We start from the raw sequence: 22,149 nt of genomic DNA, 5'->3' as shown, positions 1-22,149 counted from the left end.
TATCAGCTAAATTGAATCCTCAAATAACTCTGAGGTACTCAACTACAGTAAACTCATCAAGTACCAGCTAAATTTAAGCTTCAAATAATCCTCAGATCTTCTCATAGAGTAAACTCCTTAGGTATCAGCTAAATTGAATCCTCAAATAACTCTGAGGTACTCAACTACAGTAAACTCATCAAGTACCAGCTAAATTTAAGCTTCAAATAATCCTCAGATCCTCTCATACAGTGAACTCCTTAGGTATCAGGTAAATTGAACCCTCAAATAACTCTGAGGTTCTTGAATGCTGTGAACTCATTAGGTACCAGCTGAATTAAAGCTTCAAATAACCATAAGGTACTCAGCTGCTGTGAACTCATTAAATACCAGCTGAATTGAAGCTTCAAATAACTCTGAGGTACTCAACTACAGTAAACTCATCAAGTACCAGCTAAATTTAAGCTTCAAATAATCCTCAGATCTTCTCATAGAGTAAACTCCTTAGGTATCAGCTAAATTGAATCCTCAAATAACTCTGAGGTACTCAACTACAGTAAACTCATCAAGTACCAGCTAAATTTAAGCTTCAAATAATCCTCAGATCTTCTCATAGAGTAAACTCCTTAGGTATCAGCTAAATTGAATCCTCAAATAACTCTGAGGTACTCAACTACAGTAAACTCATCAAGTACCAGCTAAATTTAAGCTTCAAATAATCCTCAGATCCTCTCATACAGTGAACTCCTTAGGTATCAGGTAAATTGAACCCTCAAATAACTCTGAGGTTCTTGAATGCTGTGAACTCATTAGGTACCAGCTGAATTAAAGCTTCAAATAACCATAAGGTACTCAGCTGCTGTGAACTCATTAAATACCAGCTGAATTGAAGCTTCAAATAACTCTGAGGTACTCAACTACAGTAAACTCATCAAGTACCAGCTAAATTTAAGCTTCAAATAATCCTGTGTTTTGTATAACAAAATGAACTTAACTAATTAAGTTTACATTAACGTTGTTGAAAAATTATTATTTAAACATTTTCTACGACTCGTAATAAATACAGAAATCCATGCTGTTGGTACGGCGGCAAAATAAAATAGGTCAAAGCAAGGATTACATAGATCTCGTCACGAAGTATAGAAAGAGATGGAAGTGGGATATATATCGATTTTCCCATTTCGGAGACTGGCAACATAAACCTTTTATTTATTTCTGACACAGTTACACCAAATTCAGATGATTGGTTCTGTTAAATACACCCCACCTCGAGTTTAATATGGATATTATTAGGGTTTCTGAATAAATATTTTAATGGAAAGATGGATAATCGATAGAAACCGAGCTAAATCTGGGTTTGCAAGCGGTAAACGAAATATATTCAGATGGTTTATATTCAAATGTAGTAGTCAGGCAAAGAATTATATATTTTAGATTTTTTCTATTTAGTTTTAAAATTCAATTAGACTCTGATATTCTATACATCACTTTTCCAGTTTTTTCACTTCAATTCATGAAATGATACTAATAATGCAGCGATTGCAAAGAGGCAGAAAATCATCTGAAGCCGCTAATTTAAGTAGTAATAATATAAAACTTTACACCTTCATCAAATATTGATTAGAATACAGTAATTTTACGTTTACGTAGAGAAGTCCATGAATTTTTAGCGTAACATAGAAAAGTCATAAAGATAAATCTCAATCTCTGTAAAGGCTTGGAAAGCGAAGCTGTGTAAGCTGGAGGGTTTTCATTAAGCAAGCGCACACCTAGACTGATTTTGCTGTGCCTATTATTGATCATTTTTTGACGCAACTGCTTAGTAAGCCAGAGTAATATACTGCATTCACAGCTGTATTTGATCCCTTAAAGTCAATCAAAAGGATAACCTCGCAGTCCCAAAATCTCGTAGTTATCACTTTTTTGGTGATTTTCGCGACGTTTGCTTTTTTTGGCACGGATTCTCCTTCCCGATGCCGAATCTCTTTCTTGGTCCTCACGACAAAGCTCTGAAAATCGGTCACAACATTCTTCTTGACGCTGCGTTGAAATGGGAGGTAGCCACTAATTATTTTCATAATCAAATGCTCGTGTAGGATCCTTAGAACACTTGTTTTGGAAATGGAAAGACCTTCCGCACATGTGTAATCCTCTAATTATTCTCATCCTCAGCGAAATAACCTAAACCAGTTTTTAATTGTTGAAAATGGTGGGTACAAGTCATCATAAGCAGTCTCAATTTGTGTTGGTGTTAATTAAAAATTTTGTAACTCAATTTGAGACAATTTTCAAGACGACTTGATTGACTGGTCTTTCGAGCTCCACTATAATAAAACTGATCAAGTTGAAACTTGGTATAAAGCTAGTTAAGACTTGTTATTGATGCGTGCAAGAACTCATGAAACACAATACCTAACATAATGATAAGAAATACCTTTTGACTGTAATTTAGAAATATTCCTTTATAAAATCTATACATTGACAATTTGCATCATATCGAGATAAAAGTTCCTGTTTTACAGCTGGGTTCGTCCCCAAAATATCTTCATAGAATCAATCAATTTCATTCGAAAAATGTGAAATGAAAATAGTTAAATACACCACCTCGATTTCTGAAAATATTTTTTTGTTTAATAAATTTAAATTAATATTGTTATTGTTTAACTTCTTTTCAATCATTTTGACGCAATAATAAGATATGTGTAGTAATTTTGAGTGATTTTTAATGAGTAAACTTGCATTCTCAACAATAATGTTCCTTTTTTTAATGCCGCTGGCTTAATTGCTGGATTTCGACGACGAATGAGGCGTTTTAAAATGTCCCAGACATGCTCGATAGGATTCATATCTGGACTTCTTGGTGGCCAGTCCAGGATATGAATTCCTACTTGCATTAAACGAAAATCATCACCAATAAATGGCCCAAACAGAACGACGTGATTTTCAAGAATGTCAATTATGTATCTCGCTGCGCTAAGGGCGGGTCTGTGCGGGCATCAAAACAAATTCCTCCCCAAAACATGATAGACCGTCCTTGCAACGGCTCCCTGGGAATGACACAAGATTGCGCAAATCTTTCTCCTCGCTGTCTTCGAATTTGATTACGTCCTCTTGGACTGATTCTTGTGTCAGCAGTAAATAAAACTTGGGACCAATTTTCTAAATTCCAATCTAAATGTTGCATTGAAAATCTTAGTCTGCTGCCTGGTTAGCAAAGGTGCCTCCGCTGTGTATACCAGCATTCTGAAGGTGTCGTCTTATTGATCTATCAGAGACTTTTTGTAAAAGGTTGTTGAGCTCGACACTTGTCATTGACAGATTTCTTAATGAATTTAATTGCAAAAAACGGTCATCACGAGGAGTTAAAACTGAAGGACCTAGAATGTGAACTGGTGTCTCGAAATCTTTGTATCAAAGTGCCAATGGTTGTGTGGTGGCCAAACAGATTTGCCACTTCACGATAACTTTATCCCTGTTTAACTAATTCTTTCAGCTTTGCGTTCACTCAACGGCCTAACTCTTCATTTTTTGTTTAACTAGTCTCGACATTAACACACCTTGATTGACTTGAATTACTGCTGTCCACAAGTTGGTACAACAATAGAATGAAAGAAAAATGGATAAAATTAAAATTTTAAAAAAACACTAAAAAATTTTGCTACATTTCATCGCTAACATTTAAAATACTTAACTTTTTGTGATAGACAAAAAAAGCCCAAAAGATTAACATTTTAGGTTTTGATATTGAAATAAAGGTGTTATATATGGACAAGAGTTTATAATAATTCTTGAAAAATGAATGATAGTCAATTATTTATGTCGAATAAGGGAGCTTGTTTCTGGTTCATTGATTTGTGTTGGAATCACAAAAAATTTCTTATTGAGTTTGACCTACAAAATACTTAACGTTGTATAAACAGAAATTTGGGTCGGTTATTTTTACAAATAGTTTTTCTAGGTAAGCCTAGAGTTTACGTATAATTATTTCCAGATGGAAGTTTTATTTTTATAATAATTTGTTAATTAGTATGAAAGTAAGATATAGAAAACGTATTATACCTAATGCCCTTTCTTTTTGTTATTATATTGTTAAAAATAGCATACATTTAACGAAAATAAGTTTGTTTTTCTACTAATGATTTCAGTAAAGGTCGTTTAGTCATTTTGGCAACTGATAAAGAAAAAAATAACCATAAACACGTGTTATCAAATAACTTTATTACTTACTGAAACACAAAATAGTTCTAAATATGATAATTGCTGCATTCTTAAATACGTTATTGACTATAATATAATGTACTATTTATTTAATTGAAATAGACACGTGTTGATAAGTGACAGGTATCATTTCAGTTCGTAGAGAAGTGACAACAAAACAAAATCATGAAAAATGTTTTGTACGAAGATGAAATGCTAATAAACTATCACAGTATTCAATTAACTCGCGTCAACTTCAGTAATAGACCGAGAGGCAGAGAGAGAAATGCTTTATTGTCAAAAATTTGTTACAATTTGTAGACAAAAACTAAAAAACAAACATAAAAATAACTAAATAAAGATATAAATAAAATAAAATTTCAATATAGAGAAGGAAACCATAATGAGTAACAAAATTATAGGTAATAATTAATATAGAAGAAATATTATTATTTAGAAGTCGTTTACTTTTCAGTAAATATGTCCTCAAATTATTGCGGAATGCGGAAAAAGATGATATCGATCTGATTCTAATTGGCAAATGATTGTGCATTTTATGCATTGTAAAATATTGAGCCCTTAACTACTTCTGAACGTAGAATATGTAAGTAAAGGTCGTGCTCCTAAGAGGAAAGCCGTGCAACGATTTTTCTGAATAATTATTGTCATCTGCACATAGTACATCAAAGAGTTATTGTCCTCCTTTTTCGTCCCCTTTTATCATAAGTAGCGAATATTCATTTCTCATCATGATTGTCATATTCACCAAACTTTATCGTCTATACTGAACAGCGAACTGGGCTATTCATTGTCTTTCCTTTTCGTCTTCTTTCAAAGTTAGTGATTTTATGGCTTCTGTACTGGTTAGGTTACAGACCGGCGACTGGTTGCGCAGCTTGGATGCCTTAGATGAGAATCTTATTATCAGAATTACTAATGTCATTGACACTAATAGTGTCGAAACTTGGGAACCATCTAACATGTGAAAGGCATGAAAAATTGTTTCTTTTCATAATTTACAGTTTGTAATCAATTATTTAAACAAAAGTTTGTATCAAAACGGAAAGGAAGAGAATGCTGCATAAGCCAAGCAGCAGTTGATGATGATCAAAAGTGTTGATTCCACTTACTTTTTAAAAATGTGGAAATATAAAGATATTTCTCGCTAGAATCAATTTACAACACTGTTTTTCGATTTGTTTTGTTGTAGAATTTTAAAAAAAAACAAAAACTAATCCACTAATCCGAGAAAATAATCCTGCTCCCTCGAATCCATTGAAGAATCAAACTGTAGGTCAGGAGTCACGTGTGCTAAACCTGGCAGTTCAAAATGGTAAACATAAGTTTGAATTGGTTCGTAGGTTGATGTTCCTAGTTGATATTACAAATCATATTGGTGCACTAAATCTTTAGTTGCATCGGTCCAAACTGTACTAAAGACGTACTCGTCCAATTTTAAATAATCGTGAAAAACCCGAAGTAGCTCAAAAAAAAAGTCAGGATTTTGATAAACGTGGTTACCTGTTACTTCTAGATAAAACCAGACTTAAAATGCATTTTACTGGCATTCTTTTGAATGAATCTCTTTTCGGATGCATGCAAATTTAATATTTTCCCTCGGGATGAATCAATTGTTAGGCTAATATACCAGATAGTGAGGTATTTGCAATATTTTCGGCTATCGTCCAATATGTGTGAGCAAAACTTTTCCCATATGAAAATCATTTTAAAAGCACTTTAACTGCGAAGATGATACTGAGCGTGTATGAGCTACTTAACGAAATAACCCGAGAAGAATGAAAACGATCAAGAAGTAGGATTCGGTAATCGACAAATACCTATTTAGAAAACGAATAATTCGTTATTATTCCATACAATGTTGAAGCAATTTCGCGAAAAATATTCGATGAATATGTATATTTGAGTTTTAGACATGAACATTTGCATGCGACGTGCTTGCAGTAAATAGAGAACGTTTTCAAACTGGCTAATTCATAAAGTTGTATAAAGTGCAACTTGGCAAAATATAAATTTTGTATTAGTACGATTTTAGTGAAGGAGTATTAGCACCCTAATATGAATTTAAAAAGATTTTTATAACTAAAAACTGAGTACGAAACTTGAATAAGTAAGTAAATATGTTTTTCCAAGCTACAAGTTACGTAAATAAAATTATGATTTATCACAATTTAAAACGTAAAAATATGTTTCAGAATGTCAATATTGAAACTGTTTATCAAGTGATTATGATTACAACCACTACTACCAGATGAGAATGAAATTCTTTGAGTATTTCATGTAAACAATGCACAATCTGTACACACTACTAACTCATTTAAAAAATACGAAAAAGAAGTTTTAATATGGAAATAATAAAAATATTAGTACGATGAATTAAATACTCTAAGAACTATAGTGAACCCACTGTTTACACCACATCTACACCAATTCAACATTGTGTAACGCACGTTTCGAAGGTAAACCTTCGATCTCTTAAGACGATAACTTGGTTATCAAAACGCACGTCGTACAGTGTAATTGTGAGTGTTGGTGTAGCGGCAGTGTAAACAGTGTGTTCATTATGAATATCACCAACGGTTCCAGAAATTTTAACTATCTGAAAAGTGAACAAGCTGCTTTCTCTAAATTAACGACTTAACAACATGTTTTTACTTTACTACAATCCAAGGATTTGACGTTTGTTTTTGGGGCAGATAGAGGCACTTAAATGTGATATTAAGTTTATTTTAAATATAGCTCTAATATAAGAAAATTATCTTCAAAGATGAAGTTGGAAATATTTCTTTACGTGTATCGCTCGCTCAGGGTTGTGTGGCTGCTTTTCATCGAACGAAGAACTGATTTGGCCATTTGGAATTGACATAGGAATTAAAAGAAAATGGCTCGACGAATGTTGGCCATGAACCAGTTCACCAACTTAAAGGAAAACCCCAGAAATATTCGGTTGAATTCGGTTTAGGATTCACCTAGTAACGATGGTGGAATTGTAAAGAAAAACCAGGAAATTTACTCTACTGGTTCTCCGTGGACTATTGCTGGTATCCGAAGATAATAGAAAAGTTTTTTTGAAAATGGAGGCCGTCTATTAGTAATCCAGAAGTATAAAAGGATGTTTTTCTCAGGGAATTCTTTGAAACGATGATTCGAATCTAAACAAAATCAACTACGATAAGTAGACGCCTATTTTAGGAAAAAAGACGACAACAAAAAGATGTTTTGTTTCTTTGTTAATACGAAAACATCTTAGACAACCCTCGTATGTTCCTACTAAAATAAAGAGCGTTTCTCTCTAAATACAATTTGTTGATCTGAGATTATGTGTTTTACTTCTGAAATTCAATTCTCAAACAATTAAGAAATAATGTACAATAATGAGTATGTTTGTGATGCTTTTTACATAGGACAGACATCTCAGTATTTATAAAATAGATGAAGGAATCATCAATAGAATCAAAACGACTGAGAAGTTTTTATATAGCACAAACATATATATTTAATCATTAAAATTCATTCTATTTTATAAATTTCAAGGTAGCTATAGATGATTGCGTGTTATTGGAATATAAAAGACCTTAAATTTTTGACAAATAAGGGAAGAATATCTTTTACGATTGAAATAATTTATATTTTAATAGAAAGCTACTATTTATATATAGATTTTTTTCTTTATCAATTTGAGGTTATATCTGAACACGTGCGCGAATCGTTAAGGCAATAAATAGAATCGTTTAATATTTTTCTTATAATGAACGCAAATTAAAACTGCCTTGACGTATTCTCTCTATTACTTAGCAACAACAAAACGGAATTTTAGTAGTTTTTTTGTTTACAAAAATGAAAATAACAAGCTGGTAAACTAATTATATTTATTATCGTCATTGTATAACCAAATGATTTAAATCCACTGGGAACGTTCAATGCGACAACCATTTTAGTAACGAAGGAATCATAATATTTGTAAAAACAGGATTGTTATGTCAAAATAATAATAACAATGTACGATTAGAAATATTTGCCAGATTGCACAATATTGAATTTCTGTAGTCTTCAAACAATCCATCCTAGTAACTTCTTTTAAATAATTATGAAAATAGATTCATTCAATTAGATTGCTTCAACTACCAATCGAGATATTTAATGAAAATATTCTCATTATTTCGAGAAAAGTGAAATTAGAGGTGGTACTTCTCTCATAAACCATAAAAACGTCTTTAGAAACGTTCAATTTCATAATAATGATTGTTAACAATGGATATTCTAATAGGATAAAGCATGTCAGTAGAGTTTTTATCTGAAATATCGAACTATTGGAGGGGCCCTCGTACATTACATTAGTTGAGCTAAGAAATGCAATACAGAATATCTAGGATCATAACGACAACTTGAAAGTATAAAATCATTGTTCTTTATGCTAACATAGTATTACAATCAGTTAAATCAAATTAAAACGATGGTTAATTTGAGAGAAAATATGTTTAAATAGTCCCCAATGTTTTATCTCGCAGGTTTACGACTGAGAACCCCAAAACTGAGAGATTAATTGAATCCCTAAAGTTAACATTATTTAAAAATGTTTGCACAAGTTACAAATTCATGTAAATTAATGTTTGACATATAAAAAAAACATTACAATAACAGTTCAAGTATCTAACGATTCGTTTTAAATCAACACCCATTACCACGTGACGAAATGCCGTCACTGAATGAGGAATCAGCTGACTTTGTAATAATGAGGTTTAAAACATTACTAGTAAACAATGTTTCTTGATAATTTTTTAGAACTATTATAATATTTTAATCATAATAGTGACTGAATTTATTAGTTGTTTCTTTACTAGAATCAAGAACTTCTTCCTAACATATCAAATGAATTAAAAGTTAGGTTATGTGAAGATATCAATTAAGTATTGTATTTATATATTTCTATACCGTACGTTCACAAATTTCAGAACAATAATTGTGATATTTAGTTGACTCATTAATAATTTTATCGAGGAAAAAATGTTATTTTCAACGAGACAGTTAAAACTTTGAGTTCAAGCCGCCAAAAATAAGTACGAAGATCGTTTTATGGAAAAGTGACTATATTGTTATCACATTGTTAGTTTTCACCATATTCCTAATGTCGATTGACAAAATTTCATATAAATACGTCAAATGGATTAGTTTTTATACTAGTATAAGGAATAATTAGAAAAGTTGCGTAAATATTATCCTGAAACGTTCCAAGAATCGTGATAGTGTACAAAGGAGACTACATAAGATAGGAATAGATGGTACAAGTCACCTGAAACGAATGCTAAATCCGCACTAAAATATTTTGAATTATAATTTAATAATATGCTAAACGATGTAAAATGAACTAATGTGAAATTACGACAAAAGACAGAAAAGTAGGGTGGTATTTGGATTACTTTACCTTTTTCATGGCATTTAAAAATTTATAAAATCGCATAGAACGAAAATAAATCTCTATAAGAGCAGTTTTTGAAAGATTTATAAAGAATTCTCATAATGTATATACTAAAAGTGAGAAATCAGAAGCATTTAGAAGAAGGCGCTCTTCGTTTTGGCAGTATATGCAAGATATGGTATAAAAATCGCTCTGGTTAACGCAAAGTCTTATTGTATCCTCAGCATGAAGATATATGAGAGAACCCAACACGACGAACCTCTGTAGTAAATAACTAACCATCTGATGTTGTTCTAAGACCAATATCTGGTTCAGGACAAAACATATTATCATAATTCCAAAAGGGATTCCAAAAACGGTTACTGTAAATGTTCAAATTGATCTTGATCATTTACAGCAACGTTTCTCAACAACAAGGAGGGTTTCAAATTTTTCTCAAATGCAATTTGGAAGTCGGGAAGGGTGCGTGACAACAGAGCTTATTTTTATAAATTTCTGGTACGTTTTCTGGTACGTACACACTTTTGAATGATTTGATAACCGGATATTTTTGACGAAATTCGGTAAACTTGGTAATCGGTAATTGTAGATACGACGTAAACTCGAACTTGTATCGGTTATTAATTCTGGAACCGCGTCTACTCGACAAGCACGTGTTATCATAACAAAGACACAACTGTTTGAAGCACGAACGTGTTTCGTAAAATTTCTTTTTTACAGCGTTGCCAGACTTCATTCCATTACATCCCAGATGTTGATGCTGAGAATGAAAAGCGAGAGATGATCATTTTTTATAAAAAAATAAAAGGTAGTGTCGATGTGGAAGATAAAAAATCAGCTACGTCCGACGTGTTGCGTAACAGCAAGAGATGACGTCTTTTGTATATTCTATGATTTACTGAATTGTGCTTGAATGAATGCTCAAGTACTATATACATGGTATACTAAGAATATAGAAAACATATAATTTTAGATAAAATCGCGATTGATTTAATCGCAGATCGAAGCGTCCAAACCAAAAGGAAATTGATTACCTGCCGAAAAGAGACAGAGATTTTTTACCCTCGAAATGTAGACATGAAGGCCCTTGTGTAGATCATTAACACGTACATACGTGAAATTTCTTTCGGAAAGCATGGATTCCTCCTGAGGCGAAGTTAACAGATGTATATTATGTATTATTTCACAAAAAACAAGTTTTTTTCTTTAAATAAACAGGTGTCGAATGTTTTAATACATAAGAAAAAACATAAAATGAAGATTTGCAACTTTGCGACATTTTTAACCAAATTAATTCATCAATTTTGCCCGAAACAAGGTCGTATTTTCTTAGCTTTAACATGATCTCTACAAACTTCACACTATTTTTCGATGCAGCATTGAAACAAATTTATATACAAAAGTTTCTGTTTAGCAAAAATTTTGTACCAAATGTTCTTTAAACAAGTCCTAAGCTATTAGCAAATTGCTCAAATTCCAACGTCCCAACTTCGATGTCAAATTTTGTTGCAAATATTCAAGGACGTATAAAAGATCTGTTTAGGCGTGTATCTATTGCTTCTGGATCCGCAGAATCAAAGTATTGATATGTGAAAGTTAGACATATAGTCACATATTCCACAAACATATACAAGGAACAGTAGTTGGCAAATTGTGGTACACCAGGTATTATTTTACTAGCCTCAGATGAGCAAATTTCTTCCCTTCAAGTGACACCCAAAAAAATTACAGAATCTTCCCAATTTGCACAAAGAATATCAACATAACTTCTTATCCAGTTCTCTTATTATATCGTCAATTATATTTTAACATTGACGTTGCTCTGCTATGCCACCTACGGAATCGTGAGAGATTATTTTCACATAAAAAAATATTTTATCGGTGTGCATTTCTCGTTTAAGGACTTTCGAAACTTTTGGCAATAACCTTGTAGGACACAAATCTTTCACCTCAGTCGGATTATGAATTTTGAATACTTGACAGACTGTTAAGAAAATGGAGAATATATAATAAATAAAACCTAACCTAAAATGTTTTTATTTTTATTGTTAAAAAATTTAGAATATAGTTTGGTTTCATAATTATTTTCTAACATAACACCTTAAAACAGAACTATATTTCGTTTTTATTTCCAAATTTATAGTTATAATAAAAAACAACCATCAATTCCGTAGGTTCATTAATAAACTAATTTAAAAAAAAGTCGAAAATTAGTTGTTTCAGCAACACAGTCGGTGGGTTAAAGTTTATAGATTACGTCGTTAAAATTAAACATGTCTATATAAGTTCTTTTAGATTCAATATGACTAATTGTCGATTATTATTGAAATAAAAATATTACAGTAGAAAACATATCGTATTATGTTACCTTATGTTTCATAAAAAAATTGTTTTGGGTCACTAATCACTATCACTACGACATAATTGCGATTAGATAATATAAATCGTATTGTGTAATACGCTACCATTTAAAAATAACAAATAGTTTTATAAAGAGATCATGTGTCAAGAGTAACGCCCAAAAAAATATATATTCACTCGTCAAAATCACAGCACCCCCTACTACATCAAGAACTGTGATTTAGTAAATAGTTAAAATCAGCTGATGTTACATAGGTACAAAATATTTATGTTGCGAATAAGTATTAGTACTCACCAGAAGCGTATCGAACGATGAGAAAATATAAACTTCTAAGTAATAAAAATAACGAAACTATACAATTAGATATATAAAAGTAGAAAAATATAAAAGATGTTTGGACTAGTACGATCACTGTGTTGTAGCACTCGCGTTCCGCGCTTTGCGCTTCTACAATGGGCTATTCGCATCTCGAAATCGTCGATATATAACTCGGTCCACGATTCACGCTCTGACGTCATAAATGACGTAACGACGTAGTTGCTAAGGTAACGGTTTGTTTAGAAGCGCCTCCCGAGTTTTAGTTGCGTCATCGTAGTGCTATGGATGGGATGCATTCGGATAGGATAGTCCCGGGGATAAATTTTCTAATGCAGATCATTGATAGTTCGAACTTGACTGGCTTATTAGCTAAAATTCCGCAGGATAGCATGCAGATATATAATTTATTTAAAACTTTACTATTTGATACTAACGATTGATCATTAGTTGCTAGAATTTGAATGTGTTTTTCGCATGAGAAAATTTGTTTTATTATTATTCTCCTCACTTTGCTTGGTTGTTTGTTTAAGAGTGAACCCGCAATCTCGCCATACAATTATTATAAGAATTTTGAGATACTTGAATAGCTAAACTCTTTTTCAAACTTAGAACACTTGAAGTTGGTGCATTTTTCGTTCCTAATGTTTTATATTAAAAAAAGGTCACTGTAGTTACAATAATTTATTATTATTCATAGGAAATGGAACATTTCTTACATTAAGAAAATACACTGGTTGGACCTAACCTTAAAATTACACAGAAATCTTTAATCTGTCAGTTGAATTAAAAAATTTTCAATAGTCAGTAGAGAAAAAAAGGAAATTTGTTATAATTCAGTATATTTTCGATGTTTTCTAATTTGTGATACTTTTGAAAATTATACAGGGTTACTCGCATAAAAACGTATACATATCAAAGGTGATGGGATAAATTTACCTATATATCTATCTACCAAGCAACTCTGAGGAATTATAGGATCAAAATTTCAAAAAAAATAATTTCTTTACGACCCTTTTACTTTAAAATACCAAATTTGGTACAATGTATGAGACTGTTAGGGCAAATAACCAAATCGAATCTACCTAACCTTAAAATTACAAAGAAGTCTTTCATCTGTCAGTTGAATTGAATAATTATAATTTGGTACATTTTTAAAGTTTTCTAATTTGTGATACTTTTGAAAATTGAAAATTGAAAAAAAATAATTTCTTTGCAACCCTTTAACTTAAAAATATCAAAATTGGTACAATGTATAAGAAAGTTAAGGGCATTAAGTAACCAAACTGGATCTACCTAACCTTAAAATTACACAGAAGTCTTTCATCTGTCAATTGAATTAAATTATTTCTGTATTCAGTAGAGAAGAATGGAAATTTGTTATAATTTAGGAAATTTTTAAAGTTTTCTAATTTGTGATATTTTTGAAAATTATACAGGGTTAGTCGTTTGAGGCGTATGAGGAGCCCAAAATATGACTATTGGGATAAATTTACTTCTATAAGTAGCAAGTAACCAAAGGGGATCTACTTAACCTTAAAATTACAAAGAAGTCTTTCATCTGTCAGTTGGATTGAATAATTTCGGTATTCAGTAGAGAAATAAGTAAATTTGTTCTCCGGATAAAACCGGACATAGTTAGACTTGTTGATTGCGTGTCCAGTCAAAACAAACGGAGTCAGGCTTGTCCAGCTTTTGTTAAGTTTTTTACATTTCGCAAATGAACGAGCTCTGAGCGTGGCCGAGCACAGTCGAGTCGACTGTCGCTCACTACTGCATTCCACAGGCCCTTTTAATTGAAGATTTCAAAAATATATTGTTGAATATTTTGTGCCAAAACTATTGGGACACACGTTATCAATAATTATATTAGTATCGCTTACCTGTAAATGTTTATTTTTCATTTATTTGTTTTTGTACGAAGCTTGGGTATAGCGGGGTTCAATGATACTTAAATGTGAAAAATAAGGCCAAAATAACAACGTGTGTGTTAAACAGGAAGGCGAAATAATAAAAAAGACGATTCGTGTTGACATATAAATGTTTTTGACAACACGGTTGTAAGTCTACAAAACATTGTTGAATGTTAAACGCGATATATTGAAATTTATCCTTAATTGTTTAAAAATTCGACCACTTTTAAGTTATTCATTCAAAAATTTTAGTTAAAATCTATATCTAAACTCTTATAACAATCAGAATATTTAATTAGATTTTTTGAGCTAACTCCGAGCGCTAGATAATCATCTATATTGTCTTGATGAGGTTTACATCCAATAATGTAACCTCTAATACCACATATTAGGTCCTTTTGATCTTAACAATTCCTCTAGTGGTGAATTTAATAATATCTTGTACTTTTGGTATTCCCAGATTCATGTCTATGATGAGATCAAACATACTATAGAGCATCTAGTAGTTGACCCCATAATCATTTACAATAACAGATTAGCAGATAAGGGCTTCGTTTTATCGTAAGACTTTAGATTTTTTCCCTATTAGAAGTTTTCTTACTTTTATGTCAAGTTATTTCCTTTTTTTATAATATTAAGCTTTCTATCTGATTGTGCTATACAATCGTTGTTGGTGGCTGTTTTTGCTTCTTTGTTGGTAACTATGTCTTTTTGATATATCTGATGTCTACAGTATCCAAAGTAGTGGTCAGAATACACTACCATTTAGGACACTTGTCGAAATTTGAATATTTTCTTCGTTAACTTTCGTTTGGAAGGTTCTGTTGATTAGATAAGATTTTAAAGTAGTTTGGGATAAGAGTTCTTTCAATTTTGTATACCAGTCCTTGGTGCCAGACTCGGTCAAAAATTAGTAGTAGTAGTCTTTGTTCTACAGAGCTTTGTTTATTTTCTGCAGAAGCTGGTAGATTCGTAGTCCTGTCGAATATTTGTGTCATGTTTAGGTCTTCTGGAGGAGTTTGATGGTAGAAAGCTTATTAGACGGGAACATTACACGTTGGTCGGGTAGTTGCCTGGTTAACCAATCAATATAATTTTACTTTTTTGATGGATCACTTATCATTTTAGCGCTTATTAGGTCATTGATCGCTGCTTTTTTTTTGGGGGTGTTTAGTAATTGTATTTCATTATGTCTTATTATTAGGTCTTCCACCATATAAAATTCAAAAAGCAATTTTTTGCACTTTCCATACGATAATCGAATTCTTCATCAAATTCTGCACATAGGACAGCAGTTTCAATTCCGGCCATTGAAGTACTTCCTATTGCCCATCGTATTATTTCAACCATATCAACTATTGTCGTGGGTCTATTGGTGCAAACAGGATATTTTATCCGCACTACAAATGGAAATCTAAGCACGTTAGGTCAGGAGATCCAGGTGGCCAAATAAATAAACTTCCACGTCCCATCCACCTAACAGGGTATCGTTATATGGAACCAGCGTGTTGTAAGAACATATCGCGACGAATGGTTAGGTGTTAGTCTTATAAAAAAAGTCGCGATTCGTTTTCTGCCAAGTCTAAATATATTTATCCATTAACTGTCTCATTAAAACAATAGTACATTTATTTGTCCGCCTAGAATATAGCGCCACACATTTACAAACCAACTACCATGATCCCATGTATTCAACGGGGATTATTTTATTAGTTAATAACTACAATTTAACTGTCGTATCAATTTTAATACGAGGTTTGTCTATAAAATAAGGTTCCCAATGAAAAACATGTTTATTGGTATTAAATACATGTTTGGATAGCTTAGACTTCCCTAATTTTTCGACATAATCGCCGTTTAAAACAATGCATAGTATACCATCTTCTCTATTCTTGAGAGCTAAATCTGGGCTATAAGGTGGGGTGGTGAAACAGTATTCCATCCAAATCTGTACGTCCATATTTGAATTAGCACTTTTTGAACACTCATACACATTTCACACAGTTGGGGAAAGGAATGTTCATCGGAGGAATCCTTTTTGCATAAAAGTAACGAATCCTAGAGCGTAATTCTCAACTGCAGCTCTATCTTTGACGGCTACCAAGAAGGAATATTGTAGACAGCTCGCCGGGGCGGGAACTGAGAGATTGAAAGCATTCACCAAATTCTACCAAACAGCGTTCCAAGCGTCCGCAGCTCTTTGGGAACCTTATTTTATCGACGGTCCTCGTATAATAATTTGAAATTTTCAAACTAACCTGGTTATAATTTAGACTAAATAGCATAGGATCATTTCAACTGATAATTTGATGTTTTATTAAAATTAGACATGAAAAAGTGGTTTCGTGAATTGATCAGGCTGTCAAAATTTCATTTTGATAACTTTAAAACTAAATGTAAACTAAATAAAAAAATAAGTCAGCTGGCAAAGTTAAGACAACAGATTTATGGGATACACAACGACTATCACGTAGTGTTATTCGGGGGTTTGACGGAAGATATCACAGAAAAACGATGATAAAATTTCATGAATTGGGGTTTGAGTTGTTTCCACATCCAGCGGATTCTCAAGAGTTGCCCTCCAGCGACTTTTCGTGTTTTCAGACCTCAAGAGGATGCTTGTTGGACAGAAATGATGCGCCGATGAAGAGGTTATTACTTAAGCGTATATCGAATAATAAAATCAAATTCTGTAATAAAAAAAAAAGTTTTTGGATGCTAGTCCACCTGATATTTTATCAGACATCACAGACACACGTACATCATAGAGCATTTTGTAAATAAATTGAATCAAATTTGCCATTTCGATACATAAATACGATTTATTGTAAAAACTTTTCCACGTAGGTACAATGTTCTGAAAAGTTTGTTAGTTTTTTAATGCATCAAAGTGAAAAATTGTTTATACTCGATTAAAAAAACATTCATATACAGCTGCATTTCGAAATTTGTTGATTTTAGTTTATATGTTGTTCTAGCGATTTGTGCAAAAGTCAATAAAGAACATGATTTTGAAACGGTGATGTATGGAAAACAATGCAATAAAAATAAAATAATTCTGTGATTTTTTTAACAACAAATGATATGGGAAATATGCTTTATTTCCTATAATAATTACACTAACTGATAAGTACGAAAACCCATAGTAAATAAAATAATATTATGCACAATTGAGCAAATTTTGAAAGGTGAATCTGCTATTTTGAAGCATTTTTGAGCTTTTCAAAAAACTGATCTTAAAGCAGGTATTCAAACAGATCAAAGAAAACGAATGGATATTCTTCGTTTGAAATTCAAAATAAGTCGTTTTAAACCCTTAACCTTGAGCTCTGTTAGGCGTTCTGTATAGGATGCAGACTAATTTGTCTTGGCTCTTATTTATTTTGTGTTTTTGAAGTGCTTTATAGTTGTACTGATTGAAGGCAACCACAGTGGGCCCTGTGCGAGGTGAGTTAGGGGGAGCTCTTCCCCGGAAAATAGCAGTAGCATAGCAGTTTCGCGATTTAAAAAGTTGGATTCCTTACTTCAATACTTGCGGGCCCCAGACTTTAAAACATTAAAACATATTTATTTAGAAAATATTTATTTTTATGTATAAAATTAAAAAATAACCTCAGATCCTCAAAATAGGGGAAATATTAGATAAAACCCTCACAGCTTTCTGAAAAATACTGACAGATTGATAGCCTTGCGGGGCCCCGTGAGGCACGGGGCCCTGTGCGATTGCACAGCTCGCACATGCCTGGACAACCAATTAAACTGAAAACTGAAAACAGATCCCATGTGCAGTTTTCATTTTATCCCATTGCCATGGATACATATTGATTATACAGAGTGAATTTTATGTATGGAACGCCTAAATTATCTCAGAAACGGCTTGTTAAATTTTTATAAATTTGACGTTTCAATAAATTATTATTGTATTGTATAAGTTTATTGAAAGTTATAATGGATCGTTTATCTGAAAATTAATTGTTAATTCAATGATAGGCGTAAAAGTCAACAAGAAACATGTAATATCTTTAATAATTTATATCCTAACCGAAATCCCATAACAAGATCTACTGTCAGTAATTTAGTAAAAAAAGTAGACCAAACTGGTTCAGTAAAAGAAATTTTACGTGATCATAAATTCCATCCATACAAAGTTAGTTCAAAAGATATCAGATGACGATTTTGATTGACGTAAAGAGTTTGCAGTTTGCAGACCTAATAATAAAAAAATGTGTACAATCAAAACCCATCGTTTATGAAACAAAACCTGTATATCGATCTTGTAGTTTCGAATATTTAATATATCAAAATGTAACTATTTGTTTGGAATACTGTCAAGAATATTAATGAAATTATAGAATCGAACATATCAAAAAATACCGTTTACAGTATTAACATTCGAATGGAAAGCATTTAAGAACTTTTGTAATGATAGAAAGTATCAAATAAATGGAAATTGAACAGCGGAAGAATTGGCGTTGATTTTAAAGGACTGAGCCGTGAACAAGCACGAGCTACTCGCGATCCGATACCACGAAAACTGCAATCAGAATCAGATCCCTGTAAAAAGCATTAACTTTCATAGAAATAACGAAAATGATACTTTCTCAAATTTCTTCCCAAGCAACAAGCGAAATCTGTTATAAAATTATTTCGAACAAATATCAATGTCCTCGGATTATTAATACCGAGAATTACAAAATCAAGTTATTTTTCAGCAACATGCGTAATGAAAATACAGAGAAATGTTTCAGGATATTTCAGCTTTGAATTGTTTTTTTTAACTATATTTTTATAATATCGAAAAATAATATCTATCATTTCATTTGAACAATCATTCTGACGTTCAAATTTTGATTGATACTTTTTTAATTGATTTTCGTTTTTTTATAGCTGCAAATACGATAAGATGAAAAATTTTAAATGGTGCAATACTGCTCATATTGCTAAATTGGGTAAGATGTAATCAAAATTTTACATCTTTTCTCCAAACATATTGCAAATTACATTTACCAGGTGTATCCACACTACGAAAAAACGACGTTGGTTTGCACCAGAGATTATTTCAAAATTTTTTTTCCTACACCTGATTCTGGAGATAATTTTCTACTTATTTTGTCAAATGCATCACCGTACATCAAAAATGCTGCTGAAGTCACTATTTAAACTACCCCTATCAACACCCCAAAGCTCCAATTTTTATGAAAAAAAAATTGAAAATCTTTCACCCCAACTTGATATAAATGTCTGGCACATGCTTTAAATAGGGTTGTAAAGAGATTTGGAAACATTTTCCTCTTGTGAATAGTTTAATTTTATAATTTTGTGCATATTTTGGCTAAATGATTGTCATATGTATTTTGAGCTTTCCATTTGCATACTTGGTTTTTTTTACAGACGAATATTTAGAATTTCCAAAAATTCTGTTCAATCTATAAAAAACTAGGATAATTTCTAGTATATTGTTAACCTAAGTCCAGGCCTTTGTTCCATTAGAGAGACGCGATGCAATATGATTATAAATAAAAATCGCGCCTCGTATATCATCTAATATTTATTTCATATCGGCTAGATTTCAATTGAGAATAAGAGACTCCGACAAGCGGTTGTGACTTCGCTCTGATGAGGCGCAAAAACGTCGAAACTAGTCATCGACGATGAACGTTACGTTCTTCCAAGGAAATGTAATTCAATATTCGTCGCGGTGTTGTCAAGATAGTAGTTGCGTTCATTTTTGAAGAATGGTAAACAATAATTTCGAATTATAGAAATAAGGGTTCTAGACTCAAGCAATAATACAAGCGCTATCTATCAAAAATTTGTGGAGCTAAAAATAGGAAAAATTGAAACCTCAGAAGACTCTATATGTCGGAAACTACCAATATTTTTATAAATATTTTCCCGAAATAGGAATTTCATGTATATGAAAATCTTTCTCGTTTGTTTCTAGATTAATTATACGAGGTTTTCTGTTTGTAGGCCACGTGTCTCTAGAGAATGATCGAGCAGGAAGAACCGGGAAGAAGCGTGTTGGTTGGTTATCCTGCAGGATGCACTCGAATTCTCGAATAGCAACCGACAGAACGAAAAGCTGGAATATGCGTAGGCTGACGTCAAGCCCGTTTAGCTTCTCTGTTCTATCTGAAATGTCAAAGTTCGGCCTCTCGGCAATCGATAAAGCGTTCAGAATTACTATACCCGGGCTTCTTTCTTCCGAATACAATTTAAAAACGAATTTGAGAAAAAAAAATCTCTCGGGAAAAATTGTACCAATAAGATTAGTTTTATTTTTAAAAATATTCATAAAACGTGAAAATCTTCCTTATGTTTTTTTTTTTTAATTTTTGTTGTTTCACTCATTCTCTTACTAGTCCGGTCAATCTAAACATTCGGTGATACATGAAGTTACCAACTGAAATTAATAAAATTATTTAAGATAATATTTTCAGTTGAAGTCAAAGGTCAAAAAAATGAGTTTTCTACCTCAAACAAAAATTGTAAATCATAAAATTATGTACACAAGTATTTTTCCTACGTTTCTCGTAATTTGACAGCTGTCAAATGTCAAGTATAAACATTACGAAGCTTAGATTCAAGTATCTAAATGGAAAATCTAAAGAAAACAAACGATTTTAAATAACCAGTATGAGAATTCGTAACTACTTTTGGAAATCATCTGATAGCATACTAAACACTCACAATTACACTGTCTGACGCGCGTTTCTATAACCGAGTTATCGTCTTCAGAGACTGAAGGTAAACTAAAACCTAATGACTTGGCTTACCTCTTTTATACTAACCAATAAACCTTCCCACTCGATTTCATTCCTTCCATTAATTCCTAAGCGGGAATCCTCAGCTTGACTTCTAAACTATAACACGGGTTGTAAGGAATTCGCACTTCGTTTCTATTTAAACTGTCCTTACATATAGCAATATCGATGCTTCCAAATGCATCCAAAAATGTATTATTGGATACCTTTTTTGACAATTTTACATTATTAATAATTATGTCATGATTTTGACTGGCATCGTGACCGATTTTACGGCCCATCCATATTTTAAATGAGCTATGTGCTCCTTTAACCGGACCTCAACGGATCTCTTAGTTTGTCCAATATACTTCCCTTCACAATAACCACAACTAATTTGGTTGTTGTGGAATAGTTTTGCTCCACATATATATTTTTATTAAGTGTAAATATTCTTCGATTTCATCAGCTCTCAAATGATTATATCTCATTAAAGAAGATCAAAATTGCTAAATGTAAGAACAGCTTAAATAGGGACAAAGGGCCAATTATTTACAGCCCACTCTATAGCCTCCAAGGAGGTTTTCCCGCTGGAATTAATATTCGCCGGAGGTTTATTGGTGGGAAAATTTAGTATAAAAAAGGTTAATACATTTTAGTTTACTGCGTCTGAAGACGATAACTTGTTTATCGAAACGCGCGTCATACAGTGTAATTTTCAGTGTTGGTGTAGTGGTAATGTAAACAGTGTCTTCAGTATTAATATCAACTTAACCCTGGTAGCATATAAGAGATTTATAAAATTCGATTTACTCAAAAAAATGCTTCTACAAACTTATTGGTGTATAAAATTTTACCTAGGTTCGCTTTTTGATCCTTCTCAATTCCTTTTACATTATTAGTTATCACCTGCTTCCCGTTTACGGCCCTTTTGATAGGATATTCGAATACCAACTTTTTTTAAAGAAAATGCTTTTCAGAATTCGAAATTTATACATTATAACCGTCGTAATTTTGTACTATTAATTTTAGATATAAATCCGAATCTGCGTGTCCCATTGTCAAAGTATGCTTTTAATTAAATTAATTTATTTTAGACCATTTGCAAGTAATATCAACTAAAAAACATTTCGAAGGAATAAAAAAGTTTTGGGCATTGTTAATTTTCACAAGGAAAACAAATTAATGACTGTAACGAATTTG

At 32.1% G+C, this 22,149-nt stretch overlaps 1 protein-coding gene across 2 annotated transcripts in view; it reads right to left on the bottom strand.

Annotated features, from left to right (window-relative positions):
• LOC130901461 (protein Tob1) overlaps positions 1-12,461 on the bottom strand; it is an 83,318-nt gene extending 70,857 nt beyond the window's left edge. For both annotated transcript variants that reach the window (XM_057812875.1, XM_057812878.1), the window contains exon 1: positions 12,267-12,461. The gene's annotated coding sequence lies outside the window, so the exon portion shown is untranslated. The remainder of the gene's footprint in view (positions 1-12,266) is intronic.
• Between the last annotated feature and the right edge of the window lie 9,688 nt (positions 12,462-22,149).

The sequence above is a fragment of the Diorhabda carinulata genome, chromosome X (assembly GCF_026250575.1).
Source record: "Diorhabda carinulata isolate Delta chromosome X, icDioCari1.1, whole genome shotgun sequence".
NCBI lineage: Eukaryota > Metazoa > Arthropoda > Insecta > Coleoptera > Chrysomelidae > Diorhabda > Diorhabda carinulata.
The sequence above is the reverse complement of the archived record's forward strand: the minus strand, read 5'-3'. Positions and strand labels throughout refer to the sequence as shown.